This window comes from Asterias amurensis, chromosome 1 (assembly GCF_032118995.1).
Source record: "Asterias amurensis chromosome 1, ASM3211899v1".
NCBI classification, from domain to species: Eukaryota; Metazoa; Echinodermata; class Asteroidea; order Forcipulatida; family Asteriidae; genus Asterias; species Asterias amurensis.
This window is the reverse complement of record NC_092648.1, coordinates 452,564-479,498: the sequence shown is the minus strand read 5'-3', so window position 1 is coordinate 479,498 and position 26,935 is coordinate 452,564. Positions and strand designations below refer to the sequence as shown.

The following is a 26,935-nucleotide window of genomic DNA, read 5'->3' as shown; positions in this document are numbered from 1 at the left end:
TCTTATAGCTGTCGGAACCAGGGCTGAATCTCATGAATCTGTTGTGTAGTTGTCGTGTTAGACATTGTCTAGTTTTGGATGGTAGTCTTAAAATGGAATGGCTATCTGTCGGTGTGCTTGCCTGCGTCTTTCTTCCAATTGTTGAAGCTGGAGGTCTTCTCTCATTCAAGTGGCACTGACAGTTGTTGGTAGATTCCTTTTATGAAATGTTCTGGTCTTCTTTGGATCTTTTCCAGCTGGTCAATCTAGTTTTGTCTGTAGGGGTCCCAGATGACGGAGCAGTAGCTGTGAGTGTACCAATAAGATGTAGACTTGTTTGACGAGTGATGTGCATAGACTGCTGATGTTTCTTCTAAGAAATCCTAATGTTCTGCCTGCTTTAGCTGCAAAGACCGTTGTGTCACGTAACATCCAGTCAATACAGCCACACTGCTTTATTGAAGATTTGGGTAAAGCATCACTGATGGAGAAGTGCGCAGTGAGCAACGCGGACATCGCTGTCAGCAACTACAACTCAACTCTGATGGCTACTCTAAATGTCCACGCTCCTGTGCAAAAGCGATCAGTGACTGTGCGTCCAAACACTCTGTGTTACTCGCTAAAAATCGCTAAAGAAAAGTTCATAAGCAGGCAGCTCGAGAGGAAATGGCGCTTCCCCAAACTTGAAATACACAGACAACTTAATCGTCAGCAGTACCAGCAAGTCCAGTCTTTGATTCGCACAGCAAGGAAAGAGTACAACGTACAACGAATCAAGGACTGTTCTTGTGACTCAAAGCGACTCTTCAGAATTGCTAGCGATCTTATGAACAGAAAGCAGAAAACACCCCTGCCAACACACGTTTCCAATAAGGACCTAGCTTCTCGCTTCAGCATCTTTTTTTGTCAATAAGATAGAAGCTATCCTGACCTTTCTACCAGACACAAGACCACCAGCAGTGACTTGTCAAACGAATGCAGTGTTAGACTCACTTACTCTTGCCTCAGAAGATGAAGTTCACAACATCATTTCAAAGTCACCAGCAAAATCATGCGAACTGGATCCTGTCCCTACACATCTCTTCTTTAGAAGTGTATGTCTGCCCATGTTCCGGCCATCACTCATCATTAATACAAGTCTCGATACAGAAGTTGTTCCAGAAGACCTAAACAAAGCAATTGTTTGTCCAACTTTGAAGAAATCGGGAATGGAGTCTCTACAGAGCTATCGTCCTACCTGACTAATCGCCAGCAAGTCATGTACATAAACGGGACTCAATCTGATCCTATCTCCTTGAACTGTGGTGTCCCACAAGGTTCAGTTGGTGGGCCAATGTTATTTTCTATATATTTGAGTGAACTCAGGGATGTTTTTGATCGCCATCACATTAGATACCATTGCTATGCTGATGATGTTCAAATCTATGTTTCTTTTGTTCCTAATCAACAGAATGCTTCTAGTGCCATCCACAAACTAGAATCATGCTTAGTTGATGTCATACAATGGATGGGATCCCATTCACTCAAGTTAAACAATGACAAATCTGAAATGATTTTACTTGGTTCTGTAGCTCATCTGGCCAAGGTCAAAGTCTCTCATATCAACATTGGTAATTGTAAAATTAAGCCTTCTGTAGTCTGTAAAAATCTAGGTGTTACATTTGACTCTGCTATGTCTATGTCTAACCAGGTTTCTAACATATGTAAATCAGTTTGGTATCAATTAAGAAATCTGGGCTTTATCCGTCAATACTTAACTCGTTCTACCACAGAAAAGATTGTTCATGCTCTGATTTCTTCCCGGTTTGATTATTGTAATTCTCTCTTCTGTCTTCTACAACAGAATCAAATCTCTCGTTTGCAACGACTGCAAAACACTGCAGCTCGGCTGGTCACTTTGTCCTCCAGGAGAACCCATATCACTCCGGTTTTAAATGCACTTCACTGGCTCCCTGTTCAATATCGCATTCAATACAAATTACTTCTGCTTGTTTTTCATTCTTTACATGGTTCTGCTCCTCAGTATAATTGTCAATTAATTACCCGTTACAATCCTTCCAGATGTCTTAGATCATCCACTTCGTCATTACTGGTTGTTCCCCACACCCACAACAGTTGGGGTGACAGGGCTTTGTCTCATGCTGGTCCTTTACTTTGGAATAATCTGCCTCTTAGTATCCGTAACATGTCCTCTATTCATAAGTTCAAAGAGGCCCTCAAAACCCACTTTTTCACAGCTGCTTTTCATTAATTTTGTGTTTCTTCCTTGCGCCATGAGCATCACTTGTGGTGGATACCGGCGCACTATAAGTGTTCATATTATTATTATTATATCTAACCTTCCGTACTTCTCCAAAGTGCTAGATCGAGTTGCATTCTCTCTTGTCTTACATCATAAAAATGCTGCTTGACAACCATCAGTCAGCCTACCGGCCTAACCACAGTGTTGAAACACTTCTTACCAATTTAACAGACGATGTTCTGCAACAGAGGGACAAAGAGCAATGTCACAGCTATCATAATACTCGACATGTCCTCAGCATTTGATACGGTCGACTCCGCGATAATCCTTAACCAGCTGCGTTCTCTAGGAGTCTGTGGGACAGCCCTGTTTTGGTTTGCGTCTGACAAATCACTTCCAGTATCTGGGCATCAGTGATGCCATGTCTCAAGCAAGTCATCTTGCCTATGGTGTCCCCCAAGGATCGGTAGGAGGTCCCCTCTTATTGTTGCTGTATCCCCAGCCTGTAGGGCAGCATTATCAAGACACACAACATGATCAAATATCACTGTTACCCAGATGACATACAGAGCTGTACGTGTCGTTTCCTGTGCTGCAATGTCATCAGCTACAAAGCAAATGGAGATGTGCATCAAGGACATCAACAGATATGAATGGACGCAGCTGGTCTGAAACTCAATCATCAGAAGTCAGAGTAATCATCCTGGGCTCAAGGCAAATCCTGAACAAAGTTGCCACAGAGGACTCTTGTAGGAAACAACTCAGTCTACCCATCTTCCAAAACTCGCAATGTTGGGGTTATCTTCGACACCAGCGTGTCCTTCAATGATCACGTTTCTCACATATCGAGGTCTATAAGATTCCAACTTCGCAACCTAAGCTTTGTCCGCAAGTACCTGACCCGAGATGCAACTGAACAGCTAGTACACGCCTTTATTTTTTCTCGTCTGGATTTGTGCAATAACCTCTTTCTCGGCCTTTCCCAACAACAGCTGTCTTCAACACCTTCAGAACTCCGCAGCTAGACTGGTAACCCTCACCAAGAAAGCATGTCACATAACACCTGTTTTTCAGTCTCTTTCCTGGTTACCTGTTGATAAGTTACCTATTTAAAGTTTTGTTGCTGGACACCACGCAGTCCATGGCTCCTCACCAACCTACTTACACCTGCGGTCATCTCTTTGCTGGTTTAAATTTACCCATCACGGCACTCTTGGGGTGACCACAGCTTTTCCCATGCAGGCCCATCTCTGCGGATCAACCTACCTCTTCTTCTCCTCCAAGCCTCATCTGCTAGTTCTTTCAAGCAACTCCTCAAAACTCATCTGTTCACTATGTAATTCTTTTTCATGGAACGGATTACCCTGCATTTCCACCTTAGTTAGTCGTGTCATTGTTGTACAGATATATTGTATTGAATTTTGTATTTGTATAAATTCTTGCTTGTACAGCGTCATGAGCATCATGCTTGATGGACCTGAGCGCTCTATAAGAGGCCACTTTTACTAAAAGCTGTGATGTGTGACTTCCAACTGAGTTGTTCATGAACTTCCATTCCAAGATAGGCTTGACTGGCAACAGAGTGCAAGATATCGCCTCCTAAGTTGTAGAGCTGTGGATGATTTGGAGTTTTTTCCTGTTGATCCTCATTATTGAACTTCATCTGCCAGTCCTGGGTCCACGCGTTTAAAGCTGTCTAAGTTTTTTTCAGCAATAGTTTCAGTTTCGTTTGTACCACACACTTAACTCTGTAATAATACACATTGGCAATGCTTGTGGGGCATTTTTGCAGAGTGACATGTAAAAACTCTGCACAATAACTTTGTAAAAGCATACTCAATGCATGAAAAGCATGATTGTTATACCTCGCAAACAAATCGTTTAAATAGTAGTCACACATATGCATTGGCTAAGTATGGGCGCTACACATGACGTACAGCCTGGAGGGTATTAGAGTTTTGTTTAACGTCAACATTACCTTGAACAATTCCATCATTGGTCAACTTTCATCACTAACGCAACAATCTCGGACACCACCGGCATCGAGGATATCCTTGTAACTATCTCCCGGAGACGTCATTCCCTCTTTGGCCATGTCAGACACCTGCCCATGTGGCCCTCAGGCTGAGTGTTGAAGCGGGGGGAGGATCCCGCCCCTGCCCAGCCTGGAAGAGGCCAAGAGGTCGTCCTCGCAGCACCTGGGTCGGCCAACTGGAAGCAGACTTCAAGTCCCCAGGCTGGACAACTGTGGCACTCGGCAGTAGAGCGCATTGGTTGGGCGGCTCTACATCCCCCCTGATGGATCAAGAGAATGATGATGATGATGATGATGATGATGATGATGATGTCAACTTCCAGTGCTTTATACGAAGTAAACAACTCTGTGTTGAGGGAACTGTAAACAATTGTTTCATATTTGAACAACCGCTCATCTGCTTATTAAACCACTGCATACTCCGTTGTAATAATGTTTGAAGATGACAACAAAACTTTGAGAAGAGGAATAACAATGTTAACAATGACTCTGGCAACCCTACTCTGAAAAGCAAGTGACTCGCTGGAAGCAGGATAATAACAATAATAATTTTGGGGGCTAATCATCCTTACTCGCAGCTAAGAGCTGAATTGCGAAGGACGCGGCTACAAAGTCTTCGAGAAGCAGGCATGCAAGGGTGCATTGTAGGTGCCAGCTAGATCAACCCATTATAAGAAAACCAGCAGAATATAGATTGACGGAGTTCAGCGCCACCGGTACATCACTCCTCTACTTCGCAGCAAAAATGAAAACAAATTCATACTAGGAAGCTGTCTCAAAACCTTAAGTGGAACAAAAGCCGCCAGATCAAGTTGAAATTCACAACAAATCCTAGTCTTCACAGGCTTTGTGAAAGTCATCAGCAATAAAGAAGCCCTGAAAACCAACAACACAAAAAATGAATCATTGCGTCAACAGTTGCTACACTCAACTGCTGCGTAGAGTTCTCAACATCCACTGGCGATACCATACTACAAACAGGGAGGTTTATGGCAATCTACCACCACTTTCCAAACCATAATTCAGAAACGGCTCCAGTTTGCTGGCCACTGTTTGCGAACAGCGGATCAACCTATATCGCATCTGGTCTTCTGGAATCCTCCTGGCCGACATCCAAATCGCGGCAGGAGGAGAATGAGCTACACTGACACCATCACCAAGCATCTAACTTCATCTCAAACGGCAAAAGGACTGCCTAACCTCACCTGTGGCGATGTTGTCATGATTGCCGACCCTCAGCAGCCTAGAGCTGATTGGCTAGTTGGTAGAGTCGAGACACTTCCTGGAGTTGATGATCGCATCTGAGCGGCCAGAGTTAAAGTCACTGGTTGTGAAGACACCAGACCCGTTGGTGTCTAATTTGCCTACCTGAGATCACTGATAATGAAGACCCCTAGAGATGGACACTTAGAGTTAACTTATTTGAAGACTTTCTCTGTTTGATAAAATTTAGAGCCTATATTTGGGGTGGCTGTAAGGAAGTCTCGTATTATGAAGGACACTTTTTGTAACAGCGGCCTCTCTCAAATCAAAATGTCTATTGATTCCATGATAGTACCAATCGCCATTATAAGTCATAAATTTATAATTAATCACGTAAATTCCCCAAATAACTCCAAATATTTAGGTCAATCTAGCATTTAATTTATAAAGACGATTAATGCTACATAACCAATATGCAGTGCCCCCCCCCCCCAGCAGATAACAGTAACCAGAATATAAAATGTAAGTTTTTAATAAATTTTATTGAGCACTGATGGCATATAACTGAATGTTTCAAACTATATTGTTGGTTTCACACATTGTTGTACCTTTGCAATGGACAGTTCTATTTTTCACCAATATCTTGGGAGTATGGTAATTAATGTCTGCCAATATATGACCTCATCACCCGCAGCACCCTATTTTACCACGCTGTACGTTATGGTAGTGACCGCACATAAGCAATGATCTAAAATATTTATCTGCTCCATTTGACACATTGCTTTGTTCTTCAGTATGTTAATATAGTTTGTCAATATCAAAAAATCAAAATTCCAACCGCTTAGTTTCTTAGATCGCTCTGAGATGAATTTTGTACTAAGGAATGTGGTTTTTTTTAAGTTGCTTGTTCAATCTTGATGTGATAAACTCTCACCTATATTCAGCTAGCACAGATAGTTGGCTTTTACCTTGCAAGCGGATAATGATGACCAACTTCTACTGGATACAAAGTCATAACATTGTTTCCAAATTCAGGCCTGTATACAATGCTTTGTTTTTGAAAGGGCAAGGGCACCAAGGCATTTTCTTCTCAGTAAAGGGCACCCTATGAGAAAATTGTAAATTTCTACTGTAGCTTTTTAAAGGCACCAAGGCACTGACCAGTGGGCATGGAGGCAATGGCCTTCAGTGCCTCTGTTAAGTTACATGCCTGCAGATTTCATAGACTACAACAACAAGCATGCCCAGTGCTATTATTTTGTAGGTTGAGAAATTAACATTCATTATTTTCAGTTATCTTTGAAAGACACTGTTTTGTTAGTTACCTTGCAGGCTGTCATCCCTCAGTGTAGTCATGGTGATGTGAATGCGACGCTGGAGCTGTCGTCTCAGTGGAAGATATACCCCCTCCCCTGATCCTACCGTCCCATGACAGAGAAGTAATATGAAGGTTTGAATTAATGCATTCTTTCAATCACCTAAGAGAGTACCATCCTGCTAAAGTCAAAATACAGGATTGTTGTTTGCTGGTGGAGAAATATTTTCTTCTGCAGATAACCGGCATGCCTTCAGACAGATGCAAGTGTGGTATCCATCAAACAGTTCAGTGTGGCTTTATCAACTCTTGCTCTATAGTAATTTGTCTCTTTCAGATGGCTGCCCAGGATGTTCACCACGTCTTGTTCTGGCAAGGTGAAGTAAACAAACCATCCATACAGTTAAGATGTCCTCCTACTAGGATGGAAATGATCACCAGATGCATTGGACATGGATCTAGACTTCTCCAGACACTGATGATGGCTGCCTTCCACTTGGAACTTTGGTTTGGCTGAATCATAATTTGGAGGAACTGTCTTGACAGGTAAGGCAGTCTACTGAACTAAGTGATTAAATAATGGGATTGTTGCTGTTACTCTTTATTCTCATGGTATCAATACTCAACAGGTGTTTATTTTCAATCATTGTGTTTCATGAAGGGTGCTGAGGGCTAGTCAAACCTGCTTCTTGGGTAGCTCTACAGACTAATCAAACCATTAAGTTAGCTCTTATTTGAATACTTAATCTCACATGAGCATACAACATGAGAGTCACTTAGGTGTGTCAAAATGTATGTCTGTAGGTAGGCCTTTAACAAATGTAGAGCTAACTGGAGGCAAGTTGGATGAGTCCAAAATGTTGTATCTGCAATGTCTGCATTTAACAGTTTAGACAAAAAATAGAATGTCTCTGCTTAATGTAAACATATTTCAAACAAGGAATTTCAGCATGTGTGTCATATTATATGCATTGTATTTCTAGGCGTTCTTCACTTTATATTCAGCTAGCACAGAAACTTGGCTTTTACCCTGCAAGAGGATAATGATGACCAAATTACGCAGAAAGCAAAGCCATACAACTCTGTACAGGTTTCATAACCACTATACCAACAAGTTTGCCCTAAGCAGTGTTATTTGTTTGTAACTTTATATCAAGTAATGCGGTTAAAAACTTATTTATTTTTAGTAATCTTTAAAAGCCATTGTTTTGTTAGTTACCTTGCAGGCTGTCATCCCTCAGTGTAGTCATGGTGTGGTGAATGCAACGCTGGAGCTGTCATCTCAGCAAAAGATGATCCCCTGATCCTACCGTCCCATGACAGAGAAGTGTATCAAGGTTTGAATTAATGCATTCTTTCAATATTACCAAAAGAGTACCATCCACTTAAATTCAAAATGCTTGATCGTTCTTTGCTGATGGGGAAATGTTTCCTTGTGCAGTTCATACCCAACTAAAGGGTAAATGCCCCAGCAAGGCATAGAAAACTTCCTGTGCCATGGCCATACCCTAGAGAAGATTGGCCAAGTGTGACTCCTGTAATGAACGTACCTCAATCATTTCCAGCTGATGGAGATAATCTTTTCAGTAATCACTTGATAAATATATAAAGATATATTCTTGTCAGTTGCGTTGCAGGTTGTCATCACTCAGTGTAGTAAATGCTGGAGTTGCCCTCTTGGGGGAAGTATGTACCTACCCCTCCCCTGATCCTACCTTCCCATGGCAGAGGAGTGTTATCAAGGTTTGAATTAATGCATTTTTCATTAACCAAAGAAAACTGTTCTTTGCTTGGGGAGAAATCATCCCCTAGAAGATTGGCATGCCTTCAGTCAGATGCAAGTGTGGCATCCGTCGAACAGTTCAGTGTACCTTTATCAACTCCTCCTCTGTAGTCTTTCTCTTTCAGATGGCTGCCCAGGATATTAACCACGCCCTATTCTGGCAAGGTGAAGTAGACGAACCATCCATACAGTTGAGATGTCCTCCTACTAGGATGGAAATGATCACCAGATGCATTGGACATGGATCTAGACTTCTCCAGACACTGATGATGACTTCTTCTACTTGAAACTTTGGTTTGACTGAGACATAATTTGGAGGAACAGTCCTAAGAGGTAAGACAATCTCCTTGAAGTAATTGGTTAATAGGCATGAGATTGTTGCTGCTCTTGTCTTTGACTGGAAGCTGCCCAAATGATGCCTCTAAATTGACCTTCAAGGCAAAGTTTTTTCTTTGTTTTTTTTAACTGTTTGATTGTTTTAATCCTATAGTAAATTTAGATATGTACACAATAAAACTAATGTGAAAATTCCATCCTCAAACAAATGTTTTTTTAATAGATATTTTGCCAAAATTGAACATGTCAGTCAAGGAAAAATATTCCCTTTTTGGAATACACAATCTGAGAATCATTACTGCAGTAATGTTTTAGAGCTTCTCAGATGCACTTCTCATGTTCAAATAAACTCCTCAGATTCAAAATAATAAACTTATTACATTTTTCAAACAACAACATTACTTCAAACGAAATGTTTCTCAGAAGGCTTTATACAATCTAAAGCTGATGTAGGCTTCTAACCAATAGTTTTTATTGCCATATTATTTTAAGAGTCATTAATTGTATACCTTCCCATGATAAATGCCTCATAACTTTTCTTATCATTTCACACTGGAGGGGTAATCTTGCAAGGAGTCAGCCCGACAGTCAAGACGTTTCAACTTAATGAAGACAGACACTTGGATGATGATGTCTGAGACAGGGAGAAGATGCTGATGAGCTATGGTCATGGTGAGTTAAATCTAATACAAATTGCAAATGTGTAGTTAATTAAAATAATGATTTCTACCCTCAGCCACTCTTAGTGTACAAATCCTTAGCGTGCTGCTGCCTAGTCAAACCACACTGAGGAAACTATACCAAACAGGCTCAGCCACTCTTAGTGTACAAATCCTAAGTGTGCTGCTGCCAGTCAAACCACACTGGGGAAACTATACCAAACTGGCTCGGGGGGGGGGGGGGGGGGGGACTGTGTCCATATTCCACAAAAATCTGACTATTCATTTACTTTTTTATATTTGACCTTTACTCCACATTGTCTTTTTATGCAGACATTCTAAACTCTTTGCTGATCAGCTGGTTGCCTTGTGTTTCATTTCTCAGTTGCGCAAGACCAGCCTTGAAAAACCTTGATCCTTGAAAACACAGCACAAAATCTTGCGATCCCTGACACAATTCCTAATTATTTATTTTTTATAAACTGCAGTTGCTTGTTCGTTTTTATGAATGAAAGTTGATTTAGTACCAATGGTCGTTCTATTTTTATTGAGAAATAAAATAGTAATGTTTTAGTGCATCATTCCTGATTCAACGGAAGCTGAACACGGACAATTCTCTTTATACCTATGTTTTTTGCATTAATCAGTTGTCTGTATTTGATTAAGGCAATGTTGTATGATTCTTTGCAGGGGATAACTGGTTAATCATCAAGGACTGAAATGAGGCAAAGTATTTTTCCATCTCATATTTTTGTATATTATTTGACAATCGATTGAAAGGGAATTGCTGGGTTGTAAAGATTTGGGGAAGTCTATTAGGAATATGATGCTAAAAACATAGGATTCGAATTACATCTAGCTATCGGCAATCTCAGTGGTTTTGGTAAGACACTGCTCTAGAATTGCAAAGGTCGTGGGTTAGAATCCCAACCGAGTAAAGATTGCCATGTGATTTTGTTTTCACAGGACTCTGGAAAGTACTGAGTATACAGTGCTTACACATATCGGTGTAAGGGTAAAAACAAAATTAATAGTCTGAGAAATATTTTATGCAGAAATGTTTCTCAGATTAAAATGTTTTGGAATTCCTCTCTCTAAAAACCACACTCCTTTGAAAATGTGACTTGCATCCGATTCCTACAATGCTGGAGTGGTATTGCTGAGTTGATGAAAATTTGACTCAAGTGAAGGTTTTTTTGAAAATGTAACTGGAGTCTGAGTCTTAAATCTCTGGAAAGAAGACTACCTTGACTAATCATTTACCCTTTTGTTATATTTTAACCTGATCCACATTGCAGTAGATCGTGAGCCATGTGGATGGAGTGGAGACAGAAAGCATATCTACCCTGATGTCACGTCGTACTCCGGTGGCAGCAGTCAGCCAGCCAGTTGCATTCGAGATGTCTTCCTGATTAGACAGCAAAGCCATGTAATGATGACCACATCTCCTGATGAGTCCAGTGAGTCGAACTATTTACTGTCATCTTTTTATGCAAACATTCCCAACTCTTTAGCTGATCAGCTGATTGCCTTGTTGTGTCATTGAACCTAGAAAAACACAGCACAAAATCTTTAATAAAAACCTTTGCTTACCAGTTCCCTCTATAGTTAAAAACACTTCGGGGGGGGGGGCTTTGCTATATGACTTCTTTTGCTGGACTGTGTCCATGTGACGTATCACCACAAAATGACCCATAAGTCAGAATTTAAAATATATTAGCTATTGGTATTTCTGAATTCTGCAGATCAAGAGGTTTCCAATGGTATGTAGCACTTGAGGTAACAATCCTCCAAGCCGACAGAGCTTGTGGAAACAAGACAGTTCTCACTTATCTAATGAGAAAGATTTGACTTTGACCGGCGGCACTGGGAAATGGCACAGTGCGACTTATAGCTTATTTCATCATGACAGGTCACATATATTTAAACTAAAAACCTGACTATTCATTTACTTTATTATATTTGACCTTATCTCCACATTGCAGCTGAACGTGAGCCATGTGGATGGAGTTGAGACAGAAAGCATATCTACCCTGATGTCACGTCGTACTCCGGTGGCCGCAGTCAGCCAGCCAGTTGCACTCGAGATGTCTTCCTGATTAGACAGCAAAGCCATGTCATGATGACCACATCTCATTATCAGTGGGTCATAGCGGATGGAGTGGAGACAGAAAGCATATCTACCCTGATGTCACGTCGTACTCCGGTGACAGCAGTCAGCCAGCCAGTTGCACTTGAGATGTCTTCCTGATTAGACAGCAAAGCCATGTAATGATGACCACATCTCATTAACAGTGGGTCATGTGGATGGAGTGGAGACAGAAAGCCAATCTACCCTGATGTCTCGTCGTACTCCGGTGACAGCAGTCAGCCAGCCAGTTGCACTCGAGATGTCTTCCTGATTAGACAGCAAAGCCATGTCATGATGACCACATCTCATTATCAGTGGGTCATAGCGGATGGAGTGGAGACAGAAAGCATATCTACCCTGATGTCACGTCGTACTCCGGTGACAGCAGTCAGCCAGCCAGTCGCACTTGAGATGTCTTCCTGATTAGACAGCAAAGCCATGTCATGATGACCACATCTCCTGATGAGTCCAGTGAGTCAAACTATTTATTATAATCTTTTTATGCAGACATTCTGCGGGGGGCAACTGTGTCCATATTCGCCAAACAAAAAACTGACTATTCATTTACTTTTTTATATTTGACCTTATCTCCACATTGCAGCTGAACATGGGCCATGTGGATGGAGTGGAGACAGAAAGCATATCTACCCTGATGTCAGGTCGTATTCCGGTGGCAGCAGTCAGCCAGCCAGTTGCACTCGAGATGTCTTCCTGATTAGACACAAGGCCTAGTAATGATGACCACATCTCCTGATGAGTCCAGTGAGTCAAACTATGCAGACATTCCCAACTCTTTAGCTGATCAGTTGTGCACATAGAGCTATATATATTGACTAGAGCGCTAACACCCCGTTATACACGCACTGAAGTTTTGAAGCCGATTGGGCACATCCATGTTTATGTACAAACCAATACAAAAGCTTGAAATTTTATACCGCAATTGTACGGCTATTTGCATGAGTGCGTTTGTTCTTTTCTATGTGTCATCGAACAAAAAAATGCACAAAAAATGCAGCAAATGTCAGCGCACAATCTGCTGATGAGCGTACAAACTGCAAGCGTCATGTGCCTCATGTTTAAAAGGCACGAATACTTTTTTAAGTACGTCAATCAAGTCGAACTTACGGTTTCCTTAGCACGGACAGACGCACATGGGCAGTCGCGTGCGTAAGCGCACACGCCAAATGTAAAAAAACGCGCCAACGTGAATCAAAATCATTCCGTAGTCACGCAACACATCATGTCTGCGCCCAGGGTGGCTTCAAAACGCAGAGCAAGTTAGCGCTCTAGTCAATATATATAGCTCTATGGTTGTGCAAGACCAGCCTAAGAAAGAGGAGCTGCACTCTCCTGGTTTACTTTGAATGTTTTTTTTATTCTCCCAAATGGAGCTCTCCAATAATGCATAATGTTGCTCTTGCTTGAACAGAACCTAACAAATTTTGTCATCACAGCTAGTCGTCCCTGCAAATATTTCGTAGGAGTTCAACTCTTCTGAATTGTTTGTTGCGATTTTGTGATGAAGTATGAACCAGGCTCTACAGTCATTTCAGACTAGACAGGCTGGGTTGTGTTTTCTGTCGGGTTTTATCAATAGGTTTTTGAAAATTACCTGCCAAATCTTTTTGTCAAACACAAATATTAAGACAAATTCATAACGTTTCATAGTTTCATTCTGAGAGAGAGAGAGAGAGAGAGAGTTGGAGGGGGAGCTCACTGATGACTAAAGTTCATACCAGTAACAATCCTCTAGAGAGTTGTTTGAGGCAATTGACATTTCCCAGTTTTTCTGTTGCATATTTGGATCGCAGCAATATAAACGGTCCTGTATGAGCTCATGGAACAACTTGTTGCTAACAATTTGGAGTAGTTTATTTATATATTTTTTTTTCACTCATTTTTTTATTCCAAGCTCGTTTACTAATCCAGAGATGACAGCAAGTTTTCTGTACTTTACTGTTTGATAATGAGGATGTTCTTAAAAACACTATATGTTGCAAACTTTTCATTTTGTGCAGTCAGGCTTAACATCTTCAAAGACATCTTCCCATCAACAAGTAGATCTCTGAGACCAGCCAATGATGAAGGAGCTACACTCTCCAATTAAAGGCGAGTTCATAACAAGATTGCTTTTATCAGTTACCCATCCCAAATGAAGCTCTGTAAGAATTGTGCGGAATGCATACATGTTCTTGCTGTTATTTAAAGACACTAGACACTTTTGGTAATTGTCAAAGACCAGTCTTCTCACTTGGTGTATCTCAACATATGCATAAAATAACAAACTTGTGATAATTTGAGCTTAATTGGTTGTCACAGTTGCGAAATAAAAAGCATCCTTGTCACATGAACCTGTGTGCTTTCAGATACTTGATTTCAAGACCTCAAAGCCTAATTCTGAGGTCTCAAAATCAATTTCATAAGAGGGAGCCGTTTCTCATAATGTTTTATCTAACAACAGCTCCCCATTACTCGTTACCAATTAAGGTTTTATGCTAACAATAATTTTGAGTAATTACCAATAGTGTCCACTGCCTTTAATCGTATAAATTCAAATCAGTCATTTTTGTTAGCCTTACACTTCATCCTAAGATATTTGTATGTTGTTTGGGAATGATTTTGCTAATCTCGGGCAAAGTCTCCTGGGTTTGCAGTACTCTCTTTCCAGAGCCATAGCTGTTTGGTTCTTGGTGTAGTAGTTGGACTAGTCCAAGATTCTCTACTGCAGATTTGTCTGTGTCTTCCCTGTGTTTAGGAAAAGCCACTGCTGTTGACCCTGTCTATGGAGACAAACCTTTGTGGTCCCTTTTCTCCCCAAAAAGGGTGTCTTGGCTAAGCGGTAGACTTGAGTTCTGTAATTTACGAATTATGGGTTCCAATCCTATCCCGACAGGCCTTTGGTGCTTTGTTGCTGGTTGCAGATGTCTGTTCACTGTCGGTTCTTGAGCGACGATCCTTTGGTGCTATATCATTGGTTTCTGATATCAGTTCACTGTCATTTCTTGAGTGACAGGCCTCTGGTGCTATGTCAGTGGTTGATGATGTTCGTTCACTATCCTTTCTTGAGCGACAGGCCTCTGGTGCTATGTCCTTGGTTGCCGATGTGCGTCACTTTCATCTCTTGAGCAAGGGCCTCTTGTGTTATGTCACTGGTTGCCGATGTTCATTACCTTTCATTTAATGAGGGACAGGCCTCTGGTGCTTTCCAGTGGTTGCCGATGTCGGTTCACTGTCATTTCTTGACCAAAAGGCCTCTGGTGCTATGTCACTGGTTGCCGATGTAAGTTCACTTTCATTTCTTGAGCGACAGGCCTCTGGTGCTATGTCACTGGTTGCCGATGTTCATTCACTTTCATTTCTTGAGCGACAAGCCTCGGGTGCTATGTCACTGGTTGACGATGTTTGTTCACTTTCGTTTCTTAAGCGACAGGCCTCTGGTGCTATGCCACTGGTTGCTGATGTCCGTTCACTTTCATTTCTTGAGAGACAGGCCTCTGGTGCTATGCCTGGGGTTGCCAATGTTGGTTCACTTTCATTTCTTGAGCGCGTGCCTCTGGTGCCATAACAGTGGTTGCAGATGTCCGTTCACTGTCGTTTCTTGAGCGACAGGCCTCTGTAGCTATGACAGTGGTTGCCGATGTCCGTTCACTTTCATTTCTTGAGTGAGGCCTCTGGTGCTATGACTGGGGTTGCCAATGTTGGTTCACTGTCGTTTGTTGAGCGACAGGCCTCTGGTGCCATAACAGTGATTGCAGATGTCCGTTCACTGTCGTTTCTTGAGCGACAGGCCTCTGTAGCTATGCCAGTGGTTGCCGATGTCCGTTCACTTTCATTTCTTGAGTGAGGCCTCTGGTGCTATGCCTGGGGTTGATGATGTGGTTGCCGATGTCAGTTCACTGTCGTTTCTTGAGCGACAGGCCTCTGGTGCTGTGCCAGTGGCTGCCGATGTCCGTTCAATTTCATTTTTTGAGCGAAAGGCCTCTGGTGCTGTGCCAGTGGTTGCCGATGTCCGTTCGATTTCATTTCTTGAGTGAGGCCTCTGGTACTCTGCCTGGGGTACACGATGTCGGTTCACTGTCGTTTCTTAAGCGACAGGCCTGTGGTGCTATGCCAGTGGTTGCCGATGTCGGTTCACTGTCGTTTCTTGAGCGACAGGCCTCTGGTGCTATGCCACTGGTTGCCGATGGCGGTTCACTTTCATTTATTGAATGAGGCCTCTGGTGCTATGCCAGTGGTTGCCGATGTCCGTTCGATTTCATTTCTTAAGTGAGGCCTCTGGTGCTATGCCAGTGGTTGCCAATGTCGGTTCACTGTCATTTCTTAAGCGCAGGCCTCTGGTGCTATGACTGGGGTTGCCGATGTCTGTTCGATTTCTATTCTTGAGCGACAGGCCTCTGGTACTGTGCCAGTGGTTGCCGATGTCGGTTCACTGTCATTTCTTGAGTGAGGCCTCTGGTGCTATGACTGGGGTTGCCGATGTCCGTTCGATTTCTATTCTTGAGCGACAGGCCTCTGGTGCTGTGCCAGTGGTTGCCGATGTCCGTTCACTTTCATTTCTTGAGTGAGGCCTCTGGTGCTATGCCTGGGGTTGACGATGTCGGTTCACTGTCGTTTCTTAAACGACAGGCCTCTGGTGCTGTGCCAGTGGTTGACGATGTTTGTTCACTTTCATTTCTTGAGTGAGGCCTCTGGTGCTATGCCTGGGGTACACGATGTCGGTTCACTGTCGTTTCTTAAACGACAGGCCTCTGGTGCTATGCCAGTGGTTGCCGATGTCCGTTCACTGTCGTTTCTTGAGCGACAGGCCTCTTGTGCTATGCCTGGGGTTGACAATGTCGGTTCACTGTCGTTTCTTGAGCGACAGGCCTCAGGTGCTATGCCTGGGGTTGACGATGTCGGTTCACTTTCGTTTCTTGAGCGACAGGCCTCTGGTGCTATGCCAGTGGTTGCCGATGTCCGTTCACTGTCGTTTCTTGAGCGACAGGCCTCTGGCGCTATGCCTGGGGTTGACAATGTCGGTTCACTGTCGTTTCTTGAGCGACAGGCCTCTGGTGCTGTGTCAGTGGTTGCCGATGTCCGTTCACTTTCATTTCTTGAGTGGGGCCTCTGGTGCTATGCCTGGGGTACACGATGTCGGTTCACTTTCGTTTCTTAAGCGACAGGCCTCTGGTGCTATGCCAGTGGTTGCCGATGTCGGTTCACTGTCGTTTCTTGAGCGACAGGCCTCTGGTGCTATGCCTGGGGTTGACGATGTCGGTTCACTGTCGTTTCTTGAGCGCCAGGCCTCTGGTGCTATGCCAGTGGTTGCCAGTGTCCGTTCACTCGTTTCTTGAGCGACAGGCCTCTGGTGCTATGCCTGGGGTTGACGATGTCGGTTCACTGTCGTTTCTTGAGCGCCAGACCTCTGGTGCTGTGTCAGTGGTCGCCGATGTCCGTTCACTTTCATTTCTTGAGTGAGGCCTCTGGTGCTATGCCTGGGGTTGAGGATGACGGTTCACTGTCGTTTCTTGAGCAACAGGCCTCTGTAGCTATGCCAGTGGTTGCGGATGTCCGTTTACTTTCATTTCTTGAGTGAGGCCTGTGGTGCTATGCCACTTGTTTCCGATGTCCGTTCACTGTTGTTTCTTAAGCGACAGGCCTCTGGTGCTATGCCTGGGGTTGAAGATGTCCGTTCACTGTCGCTTCTTGAGCGACAGGCCTGTGGTGCTATGCCAGTGGTTGCCGATGTCGGTTCACTGTCGTTTCTTGAGCGACAGGCCTCTGGTGCTATGCCAGTGGTTGCCAATGTCCGTTCACTTTCATTTATTGAATGAGGCCTCTGGTGCTATGCCAGTGGTTGCCGATGTCCGTTCGATTTCATTTCTTGAGTGAGGCCTCTGGTGCTATGCCAGTGGTTGCCAATGTCGGTTCACTGTCATTTCTTAAGCGCAGGCCTCTGGTGCTATGACTGGGGTTGCCGATGTCTGTTCGATTTCTATTCTTGAGCGACAGGCCTCTGGTACTGTGCCAGTGGTTGCCGATGTCGGTTCACTGTCATTTTTTGAGTGAGGCCTCTGGTGCTATGACTGGGGTTGCCGATGTCCGTTCGATTTCTATTCTTGAGCGACAGGCCTCTGGTGCTGTGCCAGTGGTTGCCGATGTCCGTTCACTTTCATTTCTTGAGTGAGGCCTCTGGTGCTATGCCTGGGGTTGACGATGTCAGTTTAATGTCGTTTCTTGAGCGACAGGCCTCTGGTGCTGTGCCAGTGGTTGCCGATGTCCGTTCACTGTCGTTTCTTGAGGGACAGGCCTCTGGTGCTATGCCTGGGGTTGACGATGTCCGTTCACTGTCGTTTCTTGAGCGCCAGGCCTCTGGTGCTATGCCAGTGGTTGCCGACGTCCGTTCACTGTCGTTTCTTGAGGGACAGGCCTCTGGTGCTGTGCCAGTGGTTGCCGATGTCCGTTCACTGTCGTTTCTTGAGGGACAGGCCTCTAGTGCTATGCCTGGAGTTGACGATGTCCGTTCACTGTCGTTTCTTGAGCGCCAGGCCTCTGGTGCTATGCCAGTGGTTGCCGATGTCCGTTCACTGTCGTTTCTTGAGGGACAGGCCTCTGGTGCTATGCCAGTGGTTGCCGATGTCCGTTCACTGTCGTTTCTTGAGCGACAGGCCTCTGGTGCTATGCCTGGGGTTGAGGATGTCGGTTCACTGTCGTTTCTTAAGCGACAGGCCTCTAGTGCTATGCCAGTGGTTGCTGACGTCTGATCACTGTCATTTCTTGAGGGACAGGCCTCTGGTGCTATGCCAGTGGTTGCCGATGTCCGTTCACTTTCATTTCTTGAGTGAGGCCTCTGGTGCTATGCCTGGGGTTGACGATGTCAGTTCACTGTCGTTTCTTGAGGGACAGGCCTCTGGTGCTATGCCAGTGGTTGCCGATGTCGGTTCTCTTTCATTTCTTGAGTTACAGGCTACTGGTGCTATGTCACTGGTTGCTAATGTAGTTCACTCATTTCTTGAGCGACAGGCCTCTTGTGCTATGTCACTGGTTGCCCATGTCGGTTCACTGTCGTTTATTGAGCAACAGGCCTTAGGTGCTATGCCATAGGTTGCCGATGTTGGTTTACTCTGTTTCTTAAACGACAGGCCTCTAGTGCTATGCCACTGGTTGCCGATGTCCTTTCACTTTTATTTCCTTAGGGACAGGCCTCTGGTGCTATGCCAGTGGTTGCCGATGTCCGTTCACTGTCGTTTTTCGAGCACCAGACCTCTGGTGCTATGCCACTGGTTGCCGATGTCCGTTCACTTTCGTTTGTTGAGCGACAGGCCACTGGTGCTATGCCTGGGGTTGACGATGTCGGTTCACTGTCGTTTCTTGAACGACAGGCATCTGGTGCTATGTCACTGGTTGCCAATGTCGGTTCACTGTCGTTTATTGAGCGACAGGCCTCTGGTGCTATGCCACTGGTTGCCGATGTCGGTTCACTTTCATTTCTTGAGCGACAGGCCTCTGGTGCTATGTCATTGGTTACCTATGTCTGTTCACTTTTACTTCTTGAGCGACAGAGCTCTGGTGCTATGCCAGTGGTTGACCATGTCAGTTCCTTTTTTCCTTCTGAGCGACAGAGCTCTGGTGCAATACCAGTGGTTGTCATTGTTGGTTTATTTTGGTTTGTTGAGCGACAGGCCTCAGGTGCTTTGCCACTGGTTGCTGATGTCAGTTCACTTTCATTTCTTGAGCAGCAGGCCTCTGATGTTATGTCATGCGCGTTGCCGTTGTCTGTTCCTTTTTGCGTCTGAGCGTCAGAGCTCTGTTGCTATACCAGTGGTTGCCGATGTCTGTTCACTTTCATTTCTTGAGCAGCAGGCCTCTGATACTGGTTGCCGTTGTTGGTTCACTTTCATTTCTTGAGCGACAAGCCTCTGGTGCATGCTGTTTCCACTGGTTGCCGATGCTGGTTTATAATTGGTCAACAAATATCTTATCACACTTAAAATACAAATTTACACCACATATGATAAGGGGGCCTGACATTTTTTAATCAACCCTGCAATTAATGTGCAAATTAAATTGTTGCCTTATACATAATTTTTGGTCTTCAAACTTGACCTTTCAGAGACGGTGATGTGGGGAGCAGTTTCCTGAAAAGAAATGCAGAATGGAATCACCACTGCTGATGTCATCAAGGAAACTAGGGGTAAAGGAGAGCATCGCGTATGAAAACATTGCTATCGTCTAGATGTCTTAGCTGCAAGCAATCATGGATGTAACAATCATTACTGGCTGCCTTTACAAGGACCATATTGTGTTCAAGCTAACGTTGCTCACGTACACGTCTCATTATGGTCTCGCTCCTGCATGTAACTCTGAACTCATAACCTCGTATAAACCTCCTCGTTGTCTTCGCTCATCGTGACAGTGTCTACTGCAAGCTCCCCCCCCCCCCCCCCCACAGAGCTACTTCTGCACTTCCATCATGAGTTGTCTGAAAACACGTCTATTTGTTTTAGTTGATCAATTATATGTTTTTTCATGGCCAGATGCTGAGGATCTTGGCTAAGGGTGTAAGTGCTGGTAACCTCTCCCCTTTTTAAACATGTTTACAAATTGATGATGCACTTCTTGTGCTTTTAATTCTTGTTTTGGCTGATCTCTTCCGTGTTGTTTTCATGGCCAGATGCTGAGGATCTTGGCTAAGGGTGTAAGTGCTGGTAACCTCTCCCCTTTTCAAATATGTTTTCTATTATTGGTATGTTACTTTTGTGTAGAGGTGTGTAGGCACTGGACACTATTGGTAAATATTTCAAATCATTTTGAGCAAACAAATTTACTTTGCAATTGTAACTAGCCATGGAGAGCTGTTGAAAGTATAGTAAACTTTCTCACTCAAGATAATAAAAGACTTCAACCGAAGCCATTTATTATGCATCAGAAAGCACACAAAGAAATGCAACAAGGGTGTTTTTTCTTTCATTATACTCTTGCAAATTCAATGTCCAATTGAGCCTTAGTTTTTTATTTTATGCATATTTTGAGCATGCTGGTCTTTGACAATCACCAAGTGTGTGCAGTGCCTTTAATAAGTATCTTTCATTGTTCTATCATTTTAACTTTGTAAATAAGTACACCATTGCAAGCAAGCACATACGCGATTTTGTTTGCGTTTTGTAATTGCGATAAATTGCGAAATTGCATAATGCGCTTGCAAGCAAATTTAGCGATCTTTGTGGTGCGGCAGTTAGATTAAAGGGACCTGGACACATGCACGTGGCATGTGGGGTCCTACTTCCGGCTCGGGCCACTGGGTGGTTGATCTTAAAGGTGCATTTGGGCTCCTCATCTGTCAGGATGGTGCCGGTGTTATCACAAATGGTTGACCAACGGAAGTAGTCCCTAGTCCTTTCAACTAGGGACCGCGTTAGTAAGAGTAGGGAGGCTGTCCTGGCGCCGAAGTTGGGACAGTGGACCGGACCCGTCCCCTTAAGGGGCGGTGCAATTGGCTCTTACGATCTCAGAAAGCGCGTGGGGCTGGTATCCTGGAACCTGCACGTTGGTAGCCCTGCTAGTTGAACTAAGCTAACCAGGATAACAATCAGCAAAATCTGATGACAAAAAATGCTTGCAATGGTGTACTTATGTATAATGGTTTACTTAAATAGTTTTATGATGTGAAACAAGTTTAGTTCTGGAATATATCTGCATTATATGTTGTGCGTCACAAACAAGGATTTGAAACAAAAAAAGTGGGAGACTATCACTTTACAATGTTGAAGAAATCCCCTAGAAAGAAATGTTAACTACATAATAGAATAGAACAGAATAGAATAACCCTTAACCTAATATCAGCAACAAAAATACATTAGCGATGGGAGGCGACAGCGTTGAGGGCGTGTCACCCCAGCATGATGTCTTGCAGTGTATCCCATTATAGTCTGTCTCTTATCATGGGAGTATCAGCTCCTATAATGGTGACATTGTGAGATTGCACTTATCATGCGAAAGTGCATGCCACTTCTGCTTTGATGCGGAGGTGTGCGCCGCTTCTGCCTTGTGCAGAGGTGCGTGCTGCTTCTTCACTGTCAAATTCCCTTAGTCTCAAGCAAAGATAGCCCATCAATTTACTATGTTGAAGAAATCCCCCAGAAAGAAATGTTAGCGATGGGAGGCGACAGCGTTGAGGGCGTGTCACCCCAGTATGATGTCTTGCAGTGTATCCCATTATAGTCTGTCTCTTATCATGGGAGTATCAGCTCCTATAATGGTGACATTGTGAGATTGCACTTATCATGCGAAAGTGCATGCCACTTCTGCTTTGATGCGGAGGTGTGCGCCGCTTCTGCCTTGTGCAGAGGTGCGTGCTGCTTCTTCACTGTCAAATTCCCTTAGTCTCAAGCAAAGATAGCCCATCAATTTACTATGTTGAAAAAATCCCCCAGAAAGAAATGTTAGCGATGGGAGGCGACAGCGTTGAAGGCGTGTCACCCCAGTATGATGTCTTGCAGTGTATCCCATTATAGTCTGTCTCTTATCATGGGAGTGTCAGCTCCTATAATGGTGACATTGTGAGAATGCACTTATCATGCGAAGGTGCATGCCACTTCTGCATTGATGCGGAGGTGTGTGCCGCTTCTGCCTTGTGCGGAGGTGTGTGCTGCTTCACGGTCAAACTCCCTTAGGCTCAGGTAAAGAAAGTTCATCAATTAACTATTTTGAAGAAGCAAAATGCTTGCGGTGGTGTACTAACTACATGCATTGGTATTTGTGAACTGTGTTGTTAAACTTTATCATGGGTGTTAATATAAGTTTATGTTTAACTATATGCATTGCTATTTGTGAATTGTGATGTTAAAAATTATCATGGGTGTTAATATAAGTTTATGTTTAACTGTATGCATTGTTTTTTGTGAATTGTGATGTTAAACTTCATCATGGGTGTTTACAGTACCTTTGGCTGGCTGATTTACGAACCCAATAATAAGTATTCACTGGTTAAATTTGTTGGTATAGAAACGAGGTTGCTGCTGGTTTGAGCGTAAGTCGAGTGGGCATAAAATTGTTGTGTGTTGAAAATATTGCGGAATTATCACCTGTCGCGTGTTGAAAATATTGCGGACATATCACCTGTCGCGTGTTGAAAATCTGTTTGGTCAATAGGTCTTGTTTGTATAAAGGACTTAATTGCACTGTAATGTGTTGTTGTATTTTCTTCATAATTCAGCTGACAAATGTAATTTTTTATTACAAAATTTAGCAAAAAGCAAGAGTATAAACTAACACCAAAATTAATCTCAAAAATTTATATGTTTTTAATATATTTAAATAACAAAAATTACAAAATTACAAATAAAGGGTTAATTAATACTAATCAATAATTTAATATCACCACTAATGTACGAAAATAAATGAAATAAATTCCATGATTGAATAAAATTAATATACTAACAAGTAACCACATGATAAAGTAATATGTTGTTTGTTTAATTATATTAGTAAAAAAAATACAAATTATAATTTGTTGTTAATTAGAATTTTGTTTAATATTTCTAAATCTGACATTCTTTGACGAAGGTTCGGTAGTGTCTTCTACTAACATTAAATAAATTAAATTACGTTACGAACAAAAAGCAAGAGTGTAAACTAAGACCACAATTAATCTTCAAAATTATATGTATTTAATATATTTAAATATACACATAATACAAGTTTTATACAAAAATGCCAACAAACACAAACAAAATTACAAATGGAAAGTTAATTAAAACTAATCAATAATTTAAAATGTATTTGACCTTAAACACATTACAATGATTTTGTTATGAATATTTTATTCTTAAATTCAAACATGCGTAGTCTTAAACAAGTTCTATATTAAAAAAAATTAATTTTTAACCCTTAAGAATTCATATAATTGTTTTACTGCATGTTGCAAAATGATGACATTGTTCAAATTGATAAATTTATTAATATTTATATGACATGATACAAAAAATAGCAACAACGTTAATCTTACATAAACAACTGAAAATGATTTGTAGTTGGGGCTTTGTTGACAACAGATTCTGTCTTCCAAAACAAATAATTATGATTGATTTGTTTACATTTATTTAAATCTCACCACTAATGTACGAAAATAAATGAAATAAATTCCATGATTTGAATAAATATACTAACAACTAACCACATGATAAAATAACATTTTTGTTTAATTATATTAGTAAAAAAAATACAAATTATAGTTTGTTGTTAATGAGAATTTTGTTTAATATTTCTAAATCTGACATTCTTTGACGAAGGTTCGGTAGTGTCTTCTACTAACATTGAATAAATTAAATTATGTAACGAATAAAAAATGTATGAATGTTATTTGAATGAAACTTAACATATCCTATGATGCTTGTATCACTTCAGTAATAACAATTCAAAAGTGTAATAAAAAGAACATGAAACTAAAAGGGTTATAAAAACATGTATTAGGCTATGACTAGGTACTACAAGTTCATAAAATTATGAGTACTGACTATAGGAAATATGGTTTGTTTTTATGAATGAGCGCTACCGAAATCGGAAACACGTTTGTACGGATCGACGCATCGATTGATTAAGCCGTGCGAAAAAAACAGCCTCGTTTCTGTAAGGTATATTGTAATACAAGAACTGTGTTAATAAAATAAAGACATGATTATCTGTGAATATTTAATCAGTGCTTTTACTTTTACGTTTGACTTTAGAATTAAAGTTTAAGTAAACTTTTTTTGTATTGTACTTTGAGAAATGTTCTACTAATGTTCTAGCTTTAAAACTATGCATAACTAAACATTGAATATTGAATTAAACATTAAATTGAAAATTGAGGTATGTATAAAACCACTTGCATTGCATGCACTCAGAGTAATTTCAAGTTGGACAGACTAAAGGGGAGGGGGTGGGTCGGAAGGGGCAAATTTGGTTAGTACTCAGTTAAATATTTTGTACTATTTAGTTTGTAAATGTTTAAGTTCTTGTTAAAGTAGTCTGTTTTATTTGTAGTCTTTACGATTACTTGCAAAACAAATAACTTATGTTTGAGCAATTTGGCATGCAGAATAAGATTAAACTCTTATTGTGACACACTAAAACTTGTTTAAAGCACACTCATTTGGTCACAAATATAGTGAAACAATTTATAGTTAAAAAGGTTATGATAAATAGTTTGTATTATTTACTCCCTAACTTTCTAATGTTAAATTACTTGAGACTTGTACTTTCAAAACAAATAACTTATGTTTGAGCAATTTGGCATGCAGAATAAGATTAATCTTTTATTGTGACGCACTAAACCTTGTTGTTTAAAACACACTCATATGGTCACAAATATAGTGAAACAATTTATAGTTAAAAAGGTTATGATAAATAGTTTGTGTTATGTATTCCGTAACTTTCTAATGTTAAATTACTTGAGACGTAATGTAGTCTTAATGGTGTATAGTTTTACTCGTTAAACTTTTATTGCGACGCACTAAACCTTGTTGTTTAAAACACACTCATATGGTCACAAATATAGTGAAACAATTTATAGTTAAAAAGGTTATGATAAATAGTTTGTATTATTTATTCCGTAACTTTCTAATGTTAAATTACTTGAGACGTAATGTAGTCTTCATGGTGTAACTTTCTAATGTTAAATTACTTGAGACGTAATGTAGTCTTCATGGTGTATAATTTTACTCATAAAACACATTTGGTAATATTTGTATTATTTATTTTTGTTCTACAAATAAACCTTTATTTAATGTACCCCAACTGACTTGTCTTTATTCTATTTTTCTTCTTGTGACTCATGCTAAGGTCAAAGTTCAAAGGGTCATCTATTTTTTTTTTCTTTTTGACCTCACCATTCTAAGGTTTAAATATTAGTTCCGAGAAAATTTTTCAAGAGCCGCCGTGGCGCAGTGGGCTAGCTCACAGCCCCAGGAATCCTGGAGCTGTGAGCAGGGTGGGTTCAAATCCCTCCAGGGACCCTTTTACCATTAAAAAAAGATTTTTTTTATAATTCTGATAAAAATGTGCAGGGCTTGAACCGGGTACCTTCCACTCTGTAAGCACTCTCTCTCACTGCTGTGCTACTGAGCTGTTATAAAAATCTAACGGTTTTTGGAGTGATGAAGTTAAAAATGGCTGACTTAGAAATTTTTTCAGAATTTATTTTCCCTGGCTCAACCCTTGGATTTCTAGCTGATCTGAAGGCTGACCAAGGGCCTCCCAAGGGCCTTGGAGCTTGGCTGGAGGAGTAAAATTTCTAAGTGCTGAGGGGCCAGAGAGGTTGTTGAGTGGACTTGGCGATTTGGGATTTACGATTCGGGCTTGGAGTGATGGGCTGGGAGGATGCTGGGCAGTCAGTCAGCCAGTGGGCTGGAAGAAATGGGATGATGGCTTGGGGTGATGGGCTTGACTGTTTGGGATGAGGGCTTGGGTGATGGTAGGAGTGGTGATGGGCTCGACTGTTTGGGATGAGGGCTTTGGGTGATGGTAGGAGTAATGGGCTCGACTGTTTGGGATGAGGACTTGGGGTGATGGTAGGAGTGATGGGCTCGACTGTTTAGGATGAGGACTTGGGGTGATGGTAGGAGTAATGGGCTGGTTGGGATAAGGACTTTGGGTGATGGTAGGAGTGATGGGCTCGACTGTTTGGGATGAGGGCTTTGGGTGATGGTAGGAGTGATGGGCTCAACTGTTTGGGATGAGGGCTTTGGGTGACGGTAGGAGTAATGGGTTGGTTGGGATGAGGAATTGAGGTGATGGTAGGAGTAATAAGCTGGTTGGGATGAGGACTTGGGTGATTTGAGGTTATGGGGGAGATGGGGTTAGGGTTGGGCCAGTTTTTAATCATGATGGGATGCGGGGCGTGGGGTGGATTGAGATGGTTGGACTGCAAGCTAATTTAGGGTGATGGAGATGGAGACTAGTGTATTCATTAGGGGGGTGGGGGTAGCGATTCATGGGACGTCATTGTTGGGGTTGATTTAAAGTGGTAGTACGAGATCATTTTATTAAAGGAATTTAAAGGTACCCATGTATTTCTTTAAAGTGGTACTACAAACTCATTTTATTAAGGTATTTAAAGGTGTCATGTACTACTTTTTGTCATTAAATTAAGAACCCGCAAAATGTATTTAAAGGGTTATTTTGTAGTAAAGGTTGTTTAATTGTTTTTCCAAAATTAAGTTTAAAGGGGTGAAACCTTTTTTTATTGAAATGTTTATTTTAAGGTATGATTTAAAGGTGCGGGTTTTTGGGGTC

The 26,935-nt window shown here is 41.9% G+C and overlaps 1 pseudogene; it reads left to right on the top strand.

Moving 5' to 3' along the window:
* The first annotated feature begins 9,543 nt into the window (after positions 1–9,543).
* On the top strand, positions 9,544–15,717 carry LOC139940537 (uncharacterized; annotated as a pseudogene).
* The last annotated feature ends 11,218 nt before the right edge of the window (positions 15,718–26,935 follow it).